Genomic DNA, 22,800 nt, shown 5'->3' on the forward strand with positions numbered 1-22,800 from the left:
CTTTGAGAATTAACAAAGAGGGTTATAAAAATAACTACAGTGGAGTAACCCTCCAGGATCTTATAAGCCCACTGCCATTTATGTGGACATGGCAAAACACAATCATATTTACACACCCACACCTGCACGTACATACGTACACTCACACTTGCTTACTCACAACTCACACAGAATGAAGAAATTTAGAGGTCTACTATATTTTAAAATAGAGCAGCAAGCCTCATTTTGGTTTCAGAATTAGTAAATATTAATTTGTTCACACATCCGTTCATTCTGGTTTTGATGGGTACAATTAGAGTCACACATACTTTAGTCTTAATATAGGAAGAAACTATCTAACCTTTTGAACCATTCGATAATGAAATGGACTGCCTTGTGGTCCTCTCTCACAGAGAGGATCCAAGCAGAGGCTAGCTGGCTCAGGGAGGGGGAAGCTGGCTCAGAATTTTCTTCCATTTAACATTGTGCTAAAATCTAATGTTTCAGGTGCTTTGAAAAGGTGAGCAGCATCATCAGTGACGCTCCAGCATTTTGGCTTTTTTCTGGAACCCTCACTTTCAAGTGCACCTGCTCAGGGAGGTAACGTATGGCTTCCAAGCTCCCTGTTGTTGTCAAATGCAGGGTCCTCCTTCCTGCTTTAGCCTGAAACACCTGCTAGAAAAAAATCCAGATGTGCAGTGTATGTTTGACACGTCCTGAGAAGGGCACGTGTCACTCTAAACAACATCTGACGTGCATCATGCTCCAATAAACTTCATTTTTGAACAAGGTCACAGAAACAATGAATTTTGATCTTTACTCACAGTATAATTTTGCTCTTAAAGAGAAACAACATTTAAAAAGCCATGCATCCCTTTCTTATTTTTAGGACTATTTTGCTTGCAAATGTTTCCTGGCTAGCACCCAGATTTTTGTGTGAGTTCTGAAACTTTGGAAAGAACAGCTTTTGAAAGTCATACTGGCAGTTGAGAAACTTGGAAAGTGGAAACAGCGTACAGCCCTGACAACTGAATTTTACTGTATATCAGGAAGATGATGCTTCCATTTACTGAGCATTTACTGGGGGTCTGGCATGGTCATAGGAACCTTACATGCAATTTCTTATTTAATTCTCTCAAATCACCTATGAGGCAAGTACTATTAATCCCCCCTACCTTTTTTTCTGATGAGAGAACAGGCTTAAATGGGTTATGTAAATTGCCCAAGACCACACAGCTCATAAAGGGAGGGACTAGGACTTTACTCCATTATTTTTTGACCGTAAAGCCTAACCCTAATTCTTTATTACAGTTGCTTCATGTCTGAGAAACTGCATGGTGGAAACACTGGGTATCAGACCTTTAGACAGAGCCAAATTTTTTTTTTTTTACTTTTTAAAAAAAATTGCAGTAATACTGGTTTATAACATTATATAAATTTCAAGTGTACATCATTCTATTTCTATTTCTGTGTAGATTACATCATGTTCATCACACAAAGACTAATTACAATCCATCACCATACACATGTCCTTAATCACCCCTTTCTCCCTCCTCCCTCCCCACTTCCACTCTGGTAACCACCAATCCAGTCACCAGACAGATTCAGATTCAATAGGAATTGTACTTATGGTTCCAAGCCTCAACAACTAATACAAATGTAGCCTCCTCTCAACTTCACCTAAACATCCCTCTAATAAACAGAAGTTTAAACACCCTTTGAATGGATGGGTGAGTTCAGGTTTACTACTAGGCATGGAGGAGAACTGGGATGCATAAGGCATAGTCTTAATCATCCAGCAGAGGTGATAATAAATGGCACAAATTATTCTCCCTACGGTAGATACGATGAGTACTGCAAGGATGGCTGGGGAGTAAGTGCTACTTAAACTTCATCAGTGCTGGCCTCTCATTTACATAACAATCATCATCATTCCTGATGTGGCAGCAGCTGTTCAAGTTGAATATAATTTTCTATATTTATCACTTTTAAAACCTTCTTGTATACCTGGCTCTAGTAAAAGGTCACAAACATTCATTCATACAGTGAACTACCATTCAGCCATTGAAAAGGGAGAGGGATGTGCACTGACAGGGAAATTGTCCCTAATATGCAAAATTTCTGCTGAATAAAATCAAATTGCAGTAGAATATGTATAATAGGACTCTCTTGGTTGCAAGGGGCAGACAACCACAGAGAATAGCTTCAGTGAGAAATGGAACTTACTTATGGGTCCAGCATAGTCATAAGAACTAGAAGGATGCTGGAGTAGCTCAGAGAATTGAAGACAGTGCTGCACAAAAGAGCTTTGGGAATGATGGGAACTTCAGGGTCCTCAGCAGTGGAATCAGGGACCTGAATGTTCTCAGGGCCAAGACTTGCTCTCTGCCTCTTATCTCTGCTTCTCAGTGTTTGCAGCTTTTCTATAAGAGTGGAGCCATGGAGCTACCAACTCTGTTATTACATTCTTACAGCTCTTTGATGAGAGAAGCACAGAGCTCCAGCTGAAAAACCCCAGGAAAGGATTCTAATTGACCTGTGGTCCTGTGTCTGGCCCCTGGAGCAATCACTGTGATCAAGGAGGAAAGGTGATATGACAACTTCTGAAGCCAGAAGGACAAGGTCTAAAGCTAGAAGAGGAAACAAGGAATAATGAAAGACAAAAATCATAATTGGGCCCAATTTTTGTTAAAATATACATTCAAAAAATCCAAGGGAATATACACCAGGCTGTTAAATGTGGTTGGTTGATTCTGAGGGTAGATTTTCACTTTTTCTAGAATGTTTGAATTTTATTTTACAACCTGCTCCTCTTACTTTTGTAAGCTAAAAAATTTTTTTAAGATTTTCATTAAAAGGTTAGGTAAAAAAGGTCCTAAACCAGTAAGCTCTTTGCTCAGTTGATAATGTATCTCATTAATCAAACCCGGGAGCAATCATTCTAAAGCTGTTGCCAATTTGGTACATATTTTTATCGTTTAAAATAACTTGTTTTCTTTCATTATTCTCCTCCGAGCAAATTAGTTCTCTTTCATTTAATTGTGTAGTGAAGGCTTTTGTTTGGAAAAGAACTCTGTTTTTGAGAGCTGGTCCAATGCCTGTTTCAAGAAATGGACAAATTTTTGGCAGGATAAGTTGTGAAGCTTTGTACTGTCTATAAGAATTGCTTCGTGGTAGAACATTTAGTAATCTGAGCCACTTTTGTAGGTGGTAGGATATGTACCTAATGCTTGGAAGGAAAACCAGCACCTTCTCCTGTTTTCTGGGTCCATGCCCTGTTCTACCTTTATCTAGCATTGGCCATTGTCCTAAGGCAGGCTGATTAATGGGCCCATCACTTACATCTTTGCAGTACAACTGCAGATTCCACTCTTCAAATTACATTAACGACTCTCCTATTACTAAAATATGACTCATACTTACGGAGTACTCAGAGCATTTATTCAGTCATTTATGTCAGCGACTTTCCAAATATGTAGCCTAAAGCAGGTATTCCGTAGACCTGGGGTCCTTGGGTTAAGTAGGGTAAACAAGTCCATTTTGGTCCCAAGAAACATTTCCAGGTGGCTTGTCATCCTTTCACAACAGGAACCGACCCTTTGGTAGGTAGGTGTTTTTCTCCTGCCCATGGAGGCTCCGGGCTGTAAAGATAACAGATGCATGGCGGCATTTTCAGCAGCGCAGGACTGTTGTGCTGGAAGCACGACATCAGGAAGTTGGCAGTAAGTTAAAACTCCTAGTGTAAGAAATTCTAGTTTGGAACCCCAGGGTGTACAGTGCCTCTAATTGAAACTCCAGCTCTTTTTTCTCTTTGTTTCCTTTGTTCCTCAGAAAGCGGAAATAAAACTTTATTTACGAAAACAATCAGCCAGCCCATGGGCTGTAGTTTGTGGATCTGTTTTTCAAAAATTTTATATTAAGCTATGATTTACCTTGATTACTAAGATTTTGGTGCCTCCTTAAATTTTGTACCCAAGGCTAGTGTCTCCATTGACTCACCCTGGTCCTGGCCATTTAGCGTGGCGTTTCACAGATTCATTTAAAACTCCTGACAATGTTACATGTAAATTTAACCCTTTTCCTTAACATGATCAACATTATGGGACAGAGGCCACCACTTCTTGTGTGATCTAAGGACTTTACCTGCACGGTTTTATTTTATCCTTATCACAGCCACATTAAGAAGGAACCGTGAACTACTCCTATATTACAGATAAGGAAACTGAATTTCAAAGTAAGAAACCTGTCTGAAGACATACAACTATTAAATGCTAAACTTTTGCTACTATGGAGGAAGACATAAAAAAGGTTGGCCTTGGGGCTGGCCCGGTGGCGCAGCGGTTAAGTGCGCACGTTCCGCTTTGGCGGCCTGGGGTTCACCGGTTTGGATCCCAGGTGCGGACATGGCACCACGTGGCAAGCCATGCTGTGGTAGGCGTCCCACATATAAAGTAGAGGAAGATGGGCACGGATGTTAGCTCAGGGCCAGCCTTCCTCAGTGAAAGAAAAGAGGAGGATTGGCAGCAGATGTTAGCTCAGGGCTAATCTTCCTCCAAAAAAAAAAAAAAGGTTAGCTTTGCTATGTTACTGATATTTCAAACACCTTTCATGTTTCAACACCCTTCTCCCAATTTTGTTGTTTTTCTTTCATTATTATTATTATTATATATTATTATTATCAGCTTGCTTAAATTTTTTTCTTTTTATAAATTTCTTTTGGGGGGGCAAAGAAGAGTGGCCCTGAGCTAACACCTGTTGCCAATCTTCCTCTTTTTGCTTCAGAAAGAGTGGCCCTGAGCTAACACCTGTGTCCATCTTCCTCTATTTTGTATGTGGGATGCCACGACAGCATGGCTTGATGAGTGGTGTAGGTCCATGTCTGGGATCCTAACCCATGAACCCGGGCTGCTGAAACTGACTACATTGAACTTAACCACCGCGCCACAGGGCTGGCCCCAAAATATTTTGCTGGGTCCTTTCACCATTTGCATGGAGAGAGAGGCAGACAAGATTCAAGGTAAGAACTCTTCATGGGTTTCTAGAATAGATGAACTCTCCATAATGCGTTTAGCTTTTTAGAAGGAAAACACAATGGTATTAGAATGTAACTGCTTTAGTAGCAAAAAACACAAGTCTAAAGGAGCCAGGGTTTGGGTGAAGCCAAAAGAAAATGTGAGCCTGCAGTATCTTGAAGGTTTTAAAACCTGCATCTGTAGTTACTCCTCTCCTTGGGGCCTTCCTATGGGCCTTTTCCACTATGAAGTTGTTCTTGAAAAATGGGCATGGTAAAAAGTCCTTTTAATTTTACAGCTTTTAGCATAATTTAAAATGTGCTAATGAGCTCCCTTTAAATAGCCAAGCCAGGGAGTGCGGAAGGAAGAGGAGGCACAAGGGATGGGCAATAGCTCATGGAAAATACCACATAGAAGCAGATACAGGCCAGGCTTGGGGCTCAGCATGGCCATCTGCCACATCCTTCTAGAAACAGAGTGAGGAATTCCCAATGACTGTAACAATATCTATTTATGAGCTTTCCCCCAGGTTTGTTTTCTTTGGGGAATCTGGTCACTGCGCCAGATTCAGCCTTTGGTTTCTAGTGGACTGGAGTGACGGGCTTCGTCTGAGCATGGGGAAGTTGGCTTTCCAATTCAGGGAGTACTTGCAGCTGCAAGGAAGAGAAAATTGCTCAAGCTACCCGAGACAAAAAAAAGAAAGGTATGTATCTATTGGAAGGACACAGGGGCCTCTCATGGAACCCAAGGACAGCAAGGGTGGAGAGATTTCATGAGTGCCCAGAGTTATAGAAATGGAAAGTTATTGGAAATCAAGGAACTAAAGAAATCGATCTAATTTTACATTACATGGACTTTTTTTTTTTTTAAAGATTTGCACCTGAGCTAACATCTGTTGCCAATCTTTTATTTTTTTTAAATTTTTCTTCTTCTTCTCCCCAAAGGCCCCCAGTACGTAGTTGTATATTCTGGTTGTAGGTCCTTCTGGTTGTGCTATATGGGATACCACCCCAGCATGGCTTGATGAACGGTGCTGGTCCGCACCCAGGATCTGAACCAGTGAAATCTGGGGCCACTGAAGCAGAGCGTGCAGACTTAACCACTCGGCCATGGGGCCACCCCCTACATAGACTTTTAATTAACATTTTTGCAAGCCCCTAAAAGATTTGTATGCCTTGAGATTACAAATTTACAGAAACTGTAAATGGGAATTAATAAATGTTTAATTATAAATGTCTACAAAAATTAACTTTATGGTTTTTCACATTTACAAATATTTCATTCTGTTTCAAAACAATTGTAGGTTAGATTTTCTTCTCATCTCACAATAATTCTTGGGTTTGCTTGATCATTAGGGAAAAATGATAGCCACAAATGCATAAAATGAATTAGCCAAATAATTTTAAAAGCAGAGTTAAAAAAACTTCGAAAAATTTCCACGGAAAAAAAGGCATATATTCTAATGGTGTTGGATTTTTATATATTTGCTATGATGCTTAGGGCTACAAAGGTCTTAAAACATTCCTGGTAAAGAGAATTGGCTTAGATTGGCTTAGCTGAGCCAATAGGTTGGCTTCCTAAAGGTCAGGTGATTATTTCTTACCCAGTCAACTGTGGTGGTGGTGGTGGTGGCTGGGCAGTTAACTGGGTCTTTTTCTTTTATGGCAGCCCAATGATGTTTCTCTTAAACTAAAGTTGACACTGTTAAGAGATGTACAAATGACTTTGTGCCTAAGAAGAACAGATAATTGTGAGTTGTTTAGGGATTTTGTTTCTTATCTAACTAGATTCTTCCAATGGCTAATGACTGCTCTGGGTTATTCAGCCATGCCCATGGCTCTAATTACCAAATGCGATGACTCTTGTACACTGTCTTCATCATATATCTCTCCTCTGAGCTCAAAGCACATTGAGATAGCCTCCTTCTGGATATCTCCATCATGAGGTCCCCGGCACCTCAAATTCAAAAAGCTCCAACTGAACCAATAAATTGTTCATAAATTTTCCATAAACCTGTACTCCCTACCCCACCTTTATTTCCAGTTTTAGTGAATGGCACATTATCCATCCACTTGCCCAAACCAGACTCCCAGGAGCATTCTTGGCTCCTTCCTCTTGTCCCACATCCAATCACTCACCAAGCTCAGTCGATTTTGCCTTGTTGATACTGAAGGCAGACTGCCTGGTCCTACAACTGCCTAGCTGTGTGGGCTTGTTAAGTTACTTTATCTTCTTGTGGCTCAGTGTCTTCATCTGTAAAACAGGCATAATAATAGTATCTTACAGATTGATCATGAGGAATAAATGAGTTAATGCACATAAACTGCTCAGAACAGGGCCCCGCGCATAGCATGGGCTATATAAATCCTTGTTCTTCTTTGCAATTGCTGAATTAAAAGTGAATGCAAAAAACCCATAATGAACAAAATATTAAAAGAGAGCGAGAGAAAGGTTGTTGCTGTTGTTTTATGACCCTGCATCATTGTGTAACAAGAACAGTTGTTTCCAACCCGTGCTCAGTTCCAGGGCCACTGGGCCATCATGTCTACTCACTGAGCAGGTTTATGAGGGTTGACAGTGGTGAGAGAACTGATTGGGCAATATGAGCCTTTAGATACAGTCGTGTTTTTTCATTGTAGAGATTTTATTAATTTTTTCTACTTGATTAAAAAAAAATATATAGGAGTGCACAGTTTTCCTTTTGCTTTAGGCTCCAACATGGCACTGGGCAGAGCTGACAGAAGTGGCTGATGGGGTGGATATATGGTATAAGCAAGGAAAGAAATCAAAGACACTCCTAGGTTTGGACCTGAGCAACTGAATAAATGTTGATGTCATTGACCTCTTGGGTGACCTTGGGAGAGGAGAGGCTTGGTACACAAAAATCCAGAGTCCCGTTTAGGACAAATGAAGTTTGAGATGCTAGTTAGATACCCACACTGGGGATATCAAGTAGGCAGTTAGATATCCACGTCTTTTAGGCCTTTAGGAATCTCAGTTTCCATCTATATGGCTGTCTATTCTCCTGTCTGCAGACCAGCTTCTAGAGCTCACTTCTCAATAACTTTGGCATCATGGTTTTGGGTGCCACAGTTCTGATTTGGGCCACCACCATTTACAAGCTCACCATTCAGTCTGGCTGACTCATTCTCATGGCCCAGTTTCAAATACTGTGGAGAGAGCCTGTGACAGCCCACCCAAGGGGAAGTGCCCACAAAGATCCAGTTTCCTATGGCTGGGGTCACAGAGCATGGAGGCTGCTGCTCTGGGCTGAGTACAGGATAGGGTAGGAAAGTTGGATGTGGCAAGCAAATTTGATGACATGTCTTCAGGAAACCTTTTCTGGACCCCAAGGAGAAAGGTTGGCTGTCCTTCCTGCATGCTCCCAGAGCTTTGTCCCTTCATAAATGGTAGTATAATGGCCTGTTTTCTTGTCTGTCTCCCTTACTATACTATACAGTCTTTGAGGGCAGGGCTCTGAACCCATAGGAACTAGTACAGAGTAGATACTCAGTAAGTATTTTTTGAGTGAATGAATATATGAGAACAAATACCTGTCATAAAAGTGCGCTCCCTCTGGCTTGCTGGAGAAGGGATCACCATGATGGAGAAAGATGTGAAAAAAATAAAATAAACAAAGCAAAATGAAACAAAACCCAACAAAAACCCGGAGCCAAATAACAGGTTTTATAAAACATAACATGTTTTATAATTATCTGTCCTCAGGAGTAAGATCCTACGATGGCTCCTTGCAAGCATTTTGAGCTCTGCATGTGTTTGTATGTACACACACACACAAACGTATATTTAAACATAAAGTTAGAGAATGTTGGCTCTGGAAGGGATCTTAAGATCCTGCAGTTGAGCTTTTTAATTTTAAAATGAGAACACTAAGTCTGAGAGAGGGTAAAGATGACTTAAAATCCCCGAAACTTCCAGTCCTTGTTCTGCATAGAGTTGCTTCTGTTTAAAGTGATTATTCTTAACTTTTTCAAGGGATCAATATGAAAGAAATCTGTTGAGAACCACAGATCTTTTCTCTGGGGGGAAAACGTACATTGGCATATAGATAAGACATTGTCCCTATAAAGTCCAAGAATTCCGTTTAGAACCAAACCATCAAAGGAACAGAGAATGAGTACCCAAGAACAGGGAACTTTAGGCATAGATTTAAATACATTCTTCACTGGGTATGTTCCCTGACTTTTCTGAAAGCTAGTAAACATCTTACAGAGTTTCTGTGAGAGTAGTTGAGAAAATGTAAGTGCGGTACATAGGAGGTACTCAAACAGCCACATTTCAAAAGATGGGATTTAGGACTTCTCAGAGGACTCTCAACAAGGCTTTTTTATATATAACAAGTCTTTTCAGCTGAGGCTGTAAAGGATGCACTTGGAAAACTAAACACAACAGGTGTAGCTTGATTTTGTCCCCTGGAGCAATCAGGTCAACAGAATGAGTGCCAATTTCTTGGCGACTGAGAGAAAAAGAGGACGAGGGCAAAGAAGCCTCAGGGGCCATGAGTCTGTGAAAAACCTTAAATACCAGAGGTGTAAAAAGAAGGCTTAAGGGACAGGGCATTTGGGCTGGAACAGGAAGACATCCTCCACTTTCAGGGTCCATTTCCTTCATTTAACACTTTAATTCCCATCAGGGGAGCAAAGGAGTCATCCCCAGTTTTTGCGCAGATTCTACACTTCTGCTCACCCAGACATCCCACGGCTGGATTTGTTTTATTTGTCTGAGCATCCCAGCAGGAGACATTTAGATCTGGTCACTGAAATTGCTGAAAGCAGACTCATCAGGATAGGAAGGAAATCACTACTCTAGTCCTGCAAATTCACTACTCAGGGAGAGAGACCAAATCTGTAGATCCCCTTGACGTTTCGAATGCCCTTCCTAATGTAAAATGCTAATTGCTGGGGCTTCAGACTTGGGTGGAAGCTTTTTCCAATGAAAACTTGTCCATGTCCTCCTGCACGTCATCTTGAGGTGTGAATGAACTCAGACACCATCTTTCTATCTTAAATTGGACAATGGACGCACATTGCAGGGCACAGAGGAGGCAATGAATGAATGATAACTATGATGTTTTCTTTTTCGCTCCCTTCTTCATCTTCCATTCTCTTTTCATTGGGGGAACAAGAAAGTAAAAACGTTATGAAATTCCTTCACCTTCCTAAAGAAGATTAACGGGAGGGTGCCAGAGTATGGGAACCTCGACCCCTACTCGAAAGCTTAACTTGAAAGATAGTTGCATTCCCTCCACCAAGCGTCATCCCTGCCTCTGTCGCCGAAGCCACCTGACTAGTCCCGGGAGTGCCTGGCAGCCTTTGCGAGTACGTGGGAAGGGGCGTCGAGGACACGAGATGGGGACGAGTCGCTTCGAGACGGCGGCGTCCTGGGAGGAGGCGCTTCGAAGACACCCGCCGCCCGCACGCCGCCCGGGCCGGGCGCTCTCTGCTGCCCCCCGTGGAGGCGCCCGCTGCCCAGCCCCGGCCCCCCCAGCGGCTCCTCGGGAATGCTGGGAATGTGAGTCAGGGCCGCGGCCGGCGAGCGAGCGCGCCGAGCGGCCGGGCGAGGGGCCCGGCGGAGCGCGGCGCTGGCAGTGCCGCGCGAGCGCGCGTCTCGGGACTGCGGCGGGTGCCGCCCCCTCGGCCGTCAGCCCCGCCCGGCCCGGCGCCGGGCTCCGGCCCTGGAGCCGTGTCTCCCTCCGTCTCTCCCTCCCTCCCGCCCCGCCCCGCTCCTCCTGCTCCTCCCGCTCCTGCTCGCTCGGGCTCCGGCTCCGGCGCCGGCGCCGGCTCCTCCCGGCCGCCCGGGGCCAAGGCGACGTGAGGTTGTAAAAATCCATGTGGGACGGCCCCGGGGCGAGCATCGGAAAGGTGAGACGTCGACGCCGGGGCCGGGGCTGTTGGGCGCCCGGCTCCCTCGGGGCGCCCGTGCCTGGGCATCCCTCGTGCGGGTCCCCCTCACTCGTGGGGAGCTGCAATGCGTTATCGGGGGGAGCCGAGGGGTGAACCATCCGCCTCTACGGGGGCTTTCTGGGGCGGGGGAAAGGATGAGGCGGCCTAAGGGTGGATTTACCTTGATGTAGAAACCCCCGGATTGGAACAAGTGCACGGCTTCCTCCGGCGCGCGGGCCACCTCCCGCAGTCCCTCTCCGGCAGCCAACCTCACTGCCATCGCCTTTCTTTTCTCCGGCTTCCCCTCTTTCCCCTAGCTTTGCCCCTCTTCCCCAAGGGGTGGGGTGTTCGCAGGAGCAAGGGTCTCAGGGAACCCCAAGCAGAACAAAGTGGAGAGAGGTGGAGCCCCAGCACAGGGGTTGGGATGCCTGGCTGCCTCAGTGGGCTCCGAGGGGAGCGTGTTAAAAAAAATCCTTGTCAGGGGAAATGAAGCCTGGTTTATTGGGGAGGGGTAGGGGGTGGTGGTGTATGAAAAGGAATAGCATGTGCACCTATTAAACTGAACGACATTCCTTCCCTCCTCCTTCCTATCTCCGAATTATACAAGAAAAGAAATACTTAGAGGGGTGTACCTATTTTTTTTTTTAAATTATACTGTCCGAGCCTTTGAAAGATCATCTTAGGACAGTGAAGATTAAGGGCTGCTTTGGTGCGGGATAATAAAACAGCGCTCTTAAACTCTCCGATCTGCCCTGCCTTATTTATATTGTACTTAAGGGTCTCTGTTCTTGCCAGAGAGGGAGGGTCCGCTCTGTTACGAGCAGATCCACATCGATTTTAGGCGGCTACCTGCCTTTGCTGGATGAAAGGCAATTTACTCCCGGAGCGGTGAATTGTCAGTTCCCTCTGTGATTGACAGCCACACCTGCCACTTATGTGGGCAGATCGGGGACCGGTGAAGTCCCGAGAGCCAATCAATGCTTGGGAGAGGAGGGCAGCTCCCACTTGTCATGGTTAGTTTCCTGGTTGGCTTTTTAAATCAGTGGTTTTACTTAACCATTGGTTTGCACCAGGTATGAGGTTCCAGCTGTGAGAGGCAGACAAACGGAAGAAAACTCTTCGAAAATGGGCTTAGAAGCAAGTATGCTTGACTTTGTCTCCCTCCCTCGCTGCTTGTTTATTAGTTGTAGTAGTTGGGAATGCTCAGGCCATTGGCTTAAAAATGAAAATGAAATGGATCTGTGTAAAGAATGAAATGGGGGCGGGGAGGGTGTTGGGGATCTGAATTGTCCACCTATTTGTTTAGAATTGCAGGCTCTTTTATAAGAGACACCATTTACTGTTGAGCTATCTGGAAAAGGGTGTGGCACTTTGTCTCCTATGGTCACTCTTGTCCTTGTAAAGTCACATTGTTTCTCAGTATACAGTACTTGGCTGTTGGCTGTATTGGATGGATTTATAGCATATTTTTGAAGCAGGCAAGCATGCTTTATTAGGATTAGCATGAACAGAAGGGATCCTTTTAGTTTTTGACAGCGTAACTCAACTTCTGAAAGTGAGGGCTGCCTGCTTCACTTCTGGTTTGGATGTCAGTTTGGAGGTGGCAGTGGGATCAAGCCAGATCTTTCTGGAGGGTAGAAGAATTTGCCTTTAAGGTGAGTTTGCTGCTAAAGTGAGCCATCTTGTCGATCTGCTTCTGTGCTTTAGTAAAAGCCTTGCACAGTTTGGAGGGGGTGGTATTTGGATCGTAATGCAAGCATGGCTTTCACCAGCAGGACTTTCACAAGTGGATGGATTGTGGGTGGAAGGACCAGATCCTTCACAATTCTCTATTAGTGAAAGGCTTATTTTTCAATACCCTTCTCTCTGAATTCAGTAGAAAAATTGCTGGTTGATCTAGAGAGCTGTCGCCTTATAGAAGCTGTACCTGGATGTGAACGTAAATCTGTGCATTCAGCATTTCATGAACAGATTGTGAGCCAGAGTACTGATTAGGATGGTCTTCACGTTGGAGCCAAGTTTGTCGAGGTAGTATTGTAACTATTACTATTATCATTATTAATTGTATTGCATATGCTAGCACTTTGCTGAGTACTTTACATGGGTTATCTTTTTTAAAACTTGCAGAGCCCCTATGAGGTAGGTACTATTATTATCTCCAAACTATAGTTAAGGAAAATAAAAGGAACTAAATATCTTGCCAGTTTAGTATGAGAGCGAGAACTTGAGCCCAGGTTTCTCTGACCCAGAGCCCATGACCTTGGCTGTGGCCTTGAAATAAAATTTTGGTTGTGCAGTTTGCACGTATCCTGTCTGAAGGGTTGGCTCTCTCAGCATGCATGTTCTGTTCAGAGTCCACTGCAATGTTGATTGTCTTTGCACTGTCCTATTTGCCTTGCCACTTTGAAGGCTGTCACTTCCACTAATAGGCAAATTTAGTAACTTTGTATGTTATGTATTTCTAGTAGGTCAGCTTTGGCCATGGACATTTGGTTCCAAACTTAACGATGATGACTTAAAAGAAAATAAAACAAAAAAAAATTTACATTCTTCCATCTTTCTCAGTACCTTGAATGTCCGGTTAGAGTTTTGAATAGGTCTTGGTTGAATATGTGCTCTTAACATCATTCCATTGACTTTTTATTTTTTGCTAAAGAATTGGAATTTTGTTTTCACTCACAAAGAGACTCTTTTTCATTAGTGATTAAATATAATTGTATTTAAAAATTATTCTATTAAAATAGTATGGTTCTCTTGTTTTATTCTGTTGGAAAAGCCATAAGACTTAAGCCTTATCAGTATCTTCCCATTGGTGAAACTCAAGGTCAAGCTTTGCCAAAACAAGTATCCTAAAAAACGAGTTTAGATGAATGGTATTGGAGTCCACAAATTCATCTCAACAGATAGTTTTTGACTTTGGTGAGGCCGACTTTGTACAATCTACATTTCTGTTCTTTTTTAAGATTGGCACCTGAGCCATCTGTTGCCAATCTTTTTTTTTTTCCCCTTCTTCTTTTTCTCCCAAAACTCTCCCAGTACATAGTTTTATATTGTAGTTGTAGGTCCTGCTGGTTGTGCTATGTGGGATGCTGCTTCAGCATGGCCTGATGAGCGGTACCATGTCCATGCCTAGGATCCGAACCGGTGAAACCCTGGGCCACCGAAGTGGAGTGTGCGAACTTAACCACTAGGCCACGGGGCTGGCCCCTACATTTCTGTTTGTTTTACTAGGACATCTTTTAACACCTTTTATCAGCTAAGACGTTAACATTTTGGCTGTCATATGAGAGACCTACTTGCCAGCCAACAGTTCAGTTTCAGCAATATTTATATTATTCCTTGATACTTTATTGTGTTTATCCTTATTTTAGAGAGATGGTGACACAAATGGAAAACAGAAAAGCACTGATATTAATGATAATGTAGGTCTCATAAATTTAAAACAGTTGATCCAAGGGGCTGGCCCCATAGCTGAGTGGTTAAGTTTGCGTGCTCTGCTTTGGTGGCCTGGGGTTGGCTGGTTCAGATGCTGGGCATGGACCTACACACCACTCATCAAGCCATGCTGTGGCAGCATCCCACATAAAGGAACTGGAATGTCTTACAACTGTGTACTGGGGCTTTGGGGAGAAAAAAAAGAGCAAGATTGGCAACAGATGTTAGCTCAGAGCCAATCTTCCTCACAAAACACACAAAAACCAAAAAACCAAACCAGTTGATTCAAAGATAGAAATTGTTGTGTGTACCAAAGGCAGAGATTCTTCAGCCTGTTCTTTCTTATGTGAAGAAATGGAAGAAAATGAATGAATATGTAAGAAATGCTGAAATATATCAAATGGTAAAAGATACATTAGTCAACTTTGGCTGCATAAGAAAACTCCCTGACTTACAGCAACGTGTATTTATTCTCACACTCCTGAGTCTTTAGGCTGATTGTGATTTGGCTGGTCTAGGCTGCACTCCTTGGGGTGGCTCTGCGGTGGGCTACAGGTTGGGCTCTGATCTGCTCCACATGTGTTTTGGGGCCCAGGCTGAAGAGAGGGCAGCTACTTGGGGCGTGCTCTTCTCATGGCAGATAACTGCCTTCAAGAGTCAAGCCATATTGCACAGCCAATGTCATTTCTACTAGCGATGTTTTTGGATACAGCAAGTCACATGGTGAAGCCCAACTTCCATGGGTAAAAGCAGACTCTGCACATTGCAGGGGAGGAAATGTTTGATGAACTATAATCTAAACTCCTACAATGTATAAAAAATTTGGTGTGATTAGAGGATTTTATATTTTTTTCTTCTCATCCTTGGGGAATGCAGTTTTCGTTCCCTCAGCCCATCGCTAGCTTTATGGCATATAAACCTCGTGTTTAACTTTTGCATTTCAGGAATATACCATGTTTGATTCTAGAGGATTCACTGTAAAGGCAGGTATGAGTGTGTACATGAATTACTTAACTTATCAAGACACTATTTATTAGAACCTACTGTGTTCTAAGGGACTATGCTCAATGGAGTGATGAACACAGGAATTTGTGTCTGATGTGGGTCTTATCACCATAGAACTTATTATTGGGAGTAGGTGTCAGGAAAGACTTGTTGGATGAAATGGCATTTTCCTGGACCTTGAAGCAGGGATAGTTTTGGAGATACAAATAGAGCAGTGGATGTAGTAGAAATTTAAGGAGCACATCTGGATATAATGAGTTTATTCCATTTGGTCAGAAGATAAGATAGGTGAATAATAACCACCATAAGAATAATAATAATAGCAATAATTATAGCTTAACTTTTATTGAGCAGTTAACTGTGTGCTAGGTACTGTGCTTAGCACTTTACCTAAAATATCTCATTTAGTCTTGGGATAGACATTGCTGATTGCCTATCCAAGGTTCATTTTCTCCTTTCTAACTAAAAGAACCCCAATTTTGTTTGAGATGGGAGTATGCCCATCTCACTTTCCCAGACTCTCATACAGCCTAGAGTGGCCGTGAGACTCATGTCTTATAATGATGTAAGTGGGTGTTGTTGGACGGGGGCTTTCCTGAAAGCTTAGTGAGGAGGACACACTTGGCTGGTATGCCCCAATAGCCTTTGGCCCCTTTCTGCTGGAAACAATGGTGCAATGCCTGGAGGGGCAGCAGCCACTACAACAACACAGATAAGACCATGTGTTAAAAATGGCAAAGCTGGACCTGGAAGGATCCTGGTCTTGATGACATTATTGAGCCATAGTACCAGCATTGCATAAAACAAATAACCACCTTACTCTTAAGCCATTATTTGTTACTTGTAGTCAAACATAATTCTCACTGATACATACCTTCTCAAGAGCCTCTCAAAGTAGATACCGCCATACCTGTTTTTCAGGTGAGAACATTTAAACTCAAATTAAGGAACTTGCACAAGATCTAGGATTCATTACTATGTCATTTTGACTTTCTGGCCCATCATCCTGTCTTTGCCTGGACAGTATAAGTACCACAGCAGAGATAATGTTGGAAAGTAGGTTGGGGTAAAGTTGAGGAGGCAACTGGATTCCAGGTTGAAAAGTTTTATTTCATGGGCTGGTTAGTATAAAAAGATTTGAAAAACACAGAGACTGCAGGTTGGAAGACCACTGAGGCTTAAATACGTGACACCCAGTGCTTTAGTGTGAATGAAGGTGGAGGAAAGCTAGGCACAAAGCTTAGCTGGGAACATGAGAAGAGATTGGAATTGAGTGAACACAAATCGCAGTTGGCTGTGAACCTCTAATCTTCCGAGAACAAAACGAAAGTCTCCTGAAGGTTAGTATTAACTTCTACTAATGGCTTCACGTTTGCCAGGAAGTAGGGAATGAGTAACGTAGAGAATTGCTAATGGGATGTGAATCATTATTTCGTGCAAAAGGGTAGGGACTTCTACTTATCATCCATACCATTTATTGAACCCTTGATGACCTTGAAGGACATGATTTTGGTCTGTGTCTGGCTCCATTGTGCCAGTTAAAGGTAGCAGAGATAAAGGGTAAGGCCAGAGGGTGGTACAATGGTACAGCAAGTTCCATCAATGGACTTTCAGTCATGTGTAGCTTAAGGATGGGGATATGTTCTGAGAAATGCGTCATTAGGCAGTTTCATTGTGTGGACATCGTAGGGTGTACTGACACAAACCTAGATGGTGTAGCCCACTATGCACCTAGGCTCTATGGTACTAATCTTATGGGACCACCATTGTATATGCCATCCATTGTTGACCAAAACATCATTATGCAGCACATGACTATTTCCACATCTGCTAAACATTCCAGAGCTTTCTTAGGGCTGGGGAGGGGTCACTTTAACTTCCTGGACCTCCCTTATTTTTCTCCTCTTTCTGCTTTTTTAATCTGTAAAATAAAGGATTTGGTTTATATTAGTGGTTTTCAAATGTTTTTCAGCTGTAGACACTTTTTTTGTTTCCTAAATAAAAGCTTATCTGGGTCCTCAGTATATTTATGGAAAAAAGCAGAGTTGTGGGGCTGGCCCCGTGGCCGAGTGGTTAAGTTCGCTCGCTCCGCTGCAGGCGGCCCAGTGTTTCCTTAGTTCGAATCCTGGGCGCGGACATGGCACTGCTCATCAGACCATGCTGAGGCAGCGTCCCACATGCCACAACTAGAAGAACCCACAACAAAGAATACACAACTATGTACCAGGGGGCTTTGGGAAGAAAAAGGAAAAAATAAAATCTTTAAAAAAAAAAAAAAAAAAAAGCAGAGTTGTTCTGAAAATGCAAGGTCCAGGTTTATGTTGTCTGAGATGTCTTTGGCTTTGTGTTGAGGCTGCTGCTCTCAAATGATCCCTACACACCCTCCCAGGTCCAGGATTATGTGAACCTTCGAGCTGTCTAGATGTTTTATTTGAGCGTCCTCTTTAACAAATCTCTTTGTTATTCCACAGCTTGTTGTGTCTTAGTATCATCTGTGGAGAGACTGTTAATGTTCCCCATAGCCACTTTTTCTCTCCTTTCTGGCATACGTTGAAAGTGACTTGTGTCACTTCTAGGCTAGAACATTCAATTTCCAGAGTGAGACCACCCAGTGCTCTCTTCTGCTGTGATGATCATGGAAGCACAAGTTGAGAGGGAGCCTCCATCTGCCTGGGTCCCTGAGTCACGATATGAGCAAAGCTCCCAGTCACCCGGCATTGAACATATAATGTGACCAAGAAATAAACCTTTGTCGTTTTAAGCCATCGAGATTTTGTGATTGTTTGTTTATGCAGTACTTTTCTTTTCAGCTTGTCCTTACTGAGAGATCATCTTTTAGCACATCTGCTGAACTTAACTTACTTTTTAAGTGTCTTCTGGATCAAACTGAAGCGTGGCCAACTTGTCCTTAATTTGTGCTTAGGAAAGCAGCAGGCAGGCATCTACATCAGCCGTCCATGCAGGTCTTTGGACTAATAGATTCTTTGAATTGGAATACTTATGCTCAATAACATTTGTTTTCATGTTAAAAAAAGTCTGAAGATATATTGTGTAGTGTTCCTTACTTTTCTTTATAAGAAAAAAGAAAGCTTTTACTTTAATGCCCTGTTGCTTTTTTAGGTAGTAGAATCTCAGTGGCTTGGGAGAAATGATGGGAGTAATGATTATCAGTTACCATAATAATGGCTGCTGTTGATTGAGTACTCATTCATTGACTTGTGAAATATTTATTGAGCATCTACTATGTGATAGACCCTGGAGATATAGAGGTGAACCACAGGTAGTTCCTCACTTGGAGCTTACATTCTAGTTGGGCGTCATGGATAAGTTCACTCTGTTCTATGAAGAACACCATTTATTGAGCATTTACTCTGTCCTAGGTGCTTTATATCCCTCATTTCATACTGCCTATAAAAGAAAGTGTCTTCTCCCCATTTATAGAAACTGAGGCTCATGGTATTTGATAAGCTCTGTGATGGCAAGAGCTCTTGCCTTTTGTTGTATCCCCAGTGCCTAGCAGACTGTTTGACACATAATACATGCTCAATAAATATTTGTTGAATGAATAGAAGAATGTACTCAAAGTTAATGCCGTGGCAGAGCCAGAATTTGAGCCCACATTTGCCTGACTCTCAAGGCTGCTAAATTGTTGCTGGACATAGTAGAAACAGTATGTGGCCCCGTGATTACAACAGAAGCAACAACTGAGCCCAACCAGACTCAATGCCAAAGGCACCAGGAAGAGCCAGGCTGCCTTTCTTTCAGGGCTGGGGCTGAGTCCTCTGCGTGATTTGCTGCTCTGCCTGAGCCAAGGAAGCTCGAGGCCACTACCTCACTGACTTAATTGCTGATATGATTGGTCACCCATCTTTTGGGCCAGTTCAACTTCTGCCCTAGCTGGATTCCTTTAGCACTTGGCTGGCCCGGTTTCCCAGAACTGCACCTCAATTTCTGCTTTTAACCTTTTGGGCATTCTTTCTTCACTTCTATCTTCCAGCTTTGTTACTTTGAAGTTCCAGGAAATCTCTAGTTGCTGGCATCTAGTGGAGCACTCAACAAAATTAAAAAACAAAGTGAGAGAGAGAGAGGGAAAGAAAGAAAGAAAGGCAGCCAGCACTTTCAGGAAGGAACTAAGTGATTCCTTTTTCTTGGAAGTCAATATTGAGATTGCGGCCCCAGTGGATGAGGAATACAAGTCAGGTCAGAGGGCATCTCTGGGATATACCTGTAGATGGAAGACCAGTGGCAATCTTCCTAAATGCCTTATACCAGCAGCTCTACTTTGCCATGGCTTGTTCATCAGATTCTACATTTTGCCCACTTAATTCTCTTGTATGTGTGCATGTGCGTGCGTGTGTGTGTGGGGGGTCTAATAGCATTCCTTCTCTTTTCCTGCCTTACAGCTTTCTGCTTCTAAAGGTAGTTGTCATTCCGTGATTTCAGAATATGAATGAATTGCAGGCAGCAAAGTGCATTCCCCGTAAATGTATTAAGAGCAAAGTATTAATTCAGGGCAACTTCTTAGTGGCTCAGAAAACAAGAGCTTAAATGGGAATTGAGCAATGTGACTGTTCTTTAGGAATACTCTCAGATCCTTATACAAACCATGCAAGACATTCCACTAAAATGGTATGGCTAATTATAGCAAAAAAGAGCAGGGTTTTATATAAGACATTAAATCTAGTTGTGTACTGTCGCTACTTGTCCTTAGCAAATTTCTCTGAAACAAGGTGGGTGTGGTCAGGGTGGGAAGTTCATCCTCAGGTGATTGAAAGTGGATTTGGGAGCTAATCTGGGGCTGGAGAACTCCATTGTGAAGGTAGAAGGTTGAGCGGTTCTGTAAGATACAGAGTTGGGCTGGTACCACGATCTCTGGTTATTTTCTCAGTGACACTGGTGGGCACCAAACTCCTACCAAGATGGCTTTCTTGTACCTGTTTAAGGCAGGTTAACCTCACTGCCTTCCTTCCAGCTGACTCCAGACTAACTGTCATCGCCTGGAGGAGCAAGACTGTGGTTCAAAGGGCAGGATCCTAGTGGAGGCGTGTTGTTGATTCTTTCACGTTTGGCTCCCTGAAGAGGGCTTTTGATGTGTTTTCTTTTCTTCTGGCGATATGTGTTTTTTCTCTCCTTCCAGGTACAGTTCCCTGCTATCCCTTCTTTGTTTCCCATTTTGGCTCTTTAGCCATCCTGTTCCTGAAGCCTCTCCACTGGGGAAAGCAGGACATTGGGTAGTGAATGGGATGATAGCTTGGCATTCTTAGGGGTTTGTTGAAAATGGGTCCTGTTTGATGATGGGTAGATACAAAGGCAATTAAGTTTCAGTGACTGTTGTTCATCAGGCTTGTGAGCACGGAGCAATTAGCAGGGGTACACATGGGAAATTTTTACACAAGGGAAATCTGTCTTAGGCTGTTTTTTTAAGGCTAGGAGAGAACCATCTTTTCATATGCAGGCTTTGAGTACATTGACAGGCCACCTTGAATTCAACAACATGAATAGTTGCCTAGAATAACTTCAGAGCAGATTCTTTTGGATGTAGAGAAGTGAGCCCTGACCTGCAAGTCAAAAGACCTAAGTTCCATTTCTGGCTTTGCCACTAGCTTTCTCCTTCTTTGGGGATCTCTCTTTCTTAATATGTATCAAAATCATCTGGCCCTTTTCCAGATCTAAAATGGTATTTTTTTACAACAGTTTTTCATGCAAAGTATCAACTAAGTACTTGTCATTTTATTAGCTATTTTATTGTAGAAAACAAGAATGGCGATGTGCTTTCATGATGGACTTTCTTAACAGAGTTAAGCCATTGTATTATATATTCATCATATGTGTGTGTACTTGCTTCATGCTAGCCCTCTGCTGGCTACAGGGGTTGTGACTGTCAACAGAGCAGGTGATTTTGAGGGGCTCAGGAGTTGTGGCCTCTTGTGGGGCACCAGACAAGCAAGCAGGCTGTCGTAATGGGTGCTTTTATGGGGAAGCACCCAGGCTATCATGTAGGACGTAGGAGATTGATGGATGAAGGATGAAGGCAGGCTTCTTGAGGAAGGTTACATCTAAGGTGAGGTGGAACAGTAGGTGGAATTAACTGGGGTGGGCTTGGTTCTGATGGTACAAATAACAGGGAATGGTCCAGGTTCAAAGGTGAGCAAGATAATGGGAGATTTGGGGTTTGGGGAGGTAAAAGTAGACCTGTGGAGCTGGAGATTAGCTAGGCTGGAGGTGGGGGATGGTAAGAGAGGCCAGAGAGAGTGATAGGCATGAAGACCCGTGAACCACTAAGGAGGTGAGGCTTAAGCTTTACCATCAAGGGGTTTCAGGTAGGGGAATAACACAACCAGAGACCCCGAATTTTCTTTATTCTTCTTTCATTCCGCTTTCATTGCAATAACTATGTGATTTTTGTGCTGGTGGGAGTATGGGGTTTGTTGGTTCACAAATTGGCCCCCGTACACAGAATGCAAAAAGGAGGCAGACCACTCCACATTGGTAGGTGGCAGTTTAATAAACAAGGGAACTTACATATGAAGCTTGTCTTGGCAGCTGTAAGATGAGTAGTTCTCCGCACCTGCTCACCAGAATCTTCAAAGTTTATATAGAGGCCTTAACTGGGTTCAGTCATGTATTCAGGGCAGATGGTCTCAACAACACCTTACTCTCTCAAGGCTACATCCTTGAAGTGGCTCTGGCTATGGGAACAGTGGGCGGAACATATATTTCAAGGACAGGGGAGGGGGTGAGGAGCCTCAGATTGCCCAGGTCCAGCTCTTTGGTCAACCAACGGTCATGTCCTTTCGATGAACTTCCCCAAGAGGGTTTGAAATGGGGTGAGGGAGTGGAGGGACGACTTGCAAACCAATAGAAAGATTATGAATATGGCATTGGGAATCCTAGCAGTGTCTCTTCTTATTTCATTGACTAAACACAATTTATGCAGCCTTAAAAACTTTAAAAGACCATTTTCCAGGTGAAGATGCTCCTGAGAAAAGATCTGCAGTGGGACTCCACACTGCCGGTTGATTTTGAGAATCTCTCCAAATGTCACCTGGAGCCAAGTTCTTTCCAGTGAATTTTAAGCAGAGCACAGAGAGTATGGATCTTGTTTTAAAATCTTTGCAAATGTTTGTGGTCAATGAATGGAATGGAACTGACTTTGTTAGACCAATAGAGGGAGATACTAAGCACGTTCAAGAATTATCTCGTTTAATCTTCACAATAACTCTATGATCCAAGTGTTATTTATCATGGCGAGGTAATTAACATTTAGAGAAGTTAGGAAACTTGCCTAGGTGTCTTAGTCTAGCTTCTCCTAGAAGCAGACCTTGAGACAAGTATTCTAGTGCAGGTAATTATTTGGGGCATTCAGGGAACACCAATAGGTGAACAAATATATCAGACAGCGAGAAGAAGGCAGCCAATAGATGGGACATTATTTGGTAAGCTACTACAGTGGCAAATGGAGTTTA

At 43.1% G+C, this 22,800-nt stretch overlaps 1 protein-coding gene and 1 long non-coding RNA gene across 4 annotated transcripts in view; one reads left to right on the forward strand and one right to left on the reverse strand.

The window, feature by feature from the left end:
• Positions 1-227: 227 nt before the first annotated feature.
• On the reverse strand, positions 228-11,210 carry LOC139041380 (uncharacterized). Its single transcript, XR_011496410.1, has 3 exons — positions 11,076-11,210; positions 7,130-7,244; positions 228-3,620 (listed from the first exon to the last, which is right to left on the reverse strand). It is a non-coding gene; the product is annotated as an uncharacterized lncRNA (long non-coding RNA).
• The window catches only part of ERC2 (ELKS/RAB6-interacting/CAST family member 2), a 912,338-nt gene continuing 900,098 nt past the window's right edge, over positions 10,561-22,800 (forward strand). For 2 of the 3 annotated variants that reach the window (XR_011496408.1, XR_011496409.1), the window contains exon 1: positions 10,561-10,873. The gene's annotated coding sequence lies outside the window, so the exon portion shown is untranslated. Of the gene's footprint in view, positions 10,874-11,877; positions 12,036-22,800 lie in introns of those variants that run through there. The other variant, XM_070492831.1, reaches the window with a different exon arrangement.

Source organism: Equus asinus, chromosome 21, assembly GCF_041296235.1.
Source record: "Equus asinus isolate D_3611 breed Donkey chromosome 21, EquAss-T2T_v2, whole genome shotgun sequence".
NCBI lineage: Eukaryota > Metazoa > Chordata > Mammalia > Perissodactyla > Equidae > Equus > Equus asinus.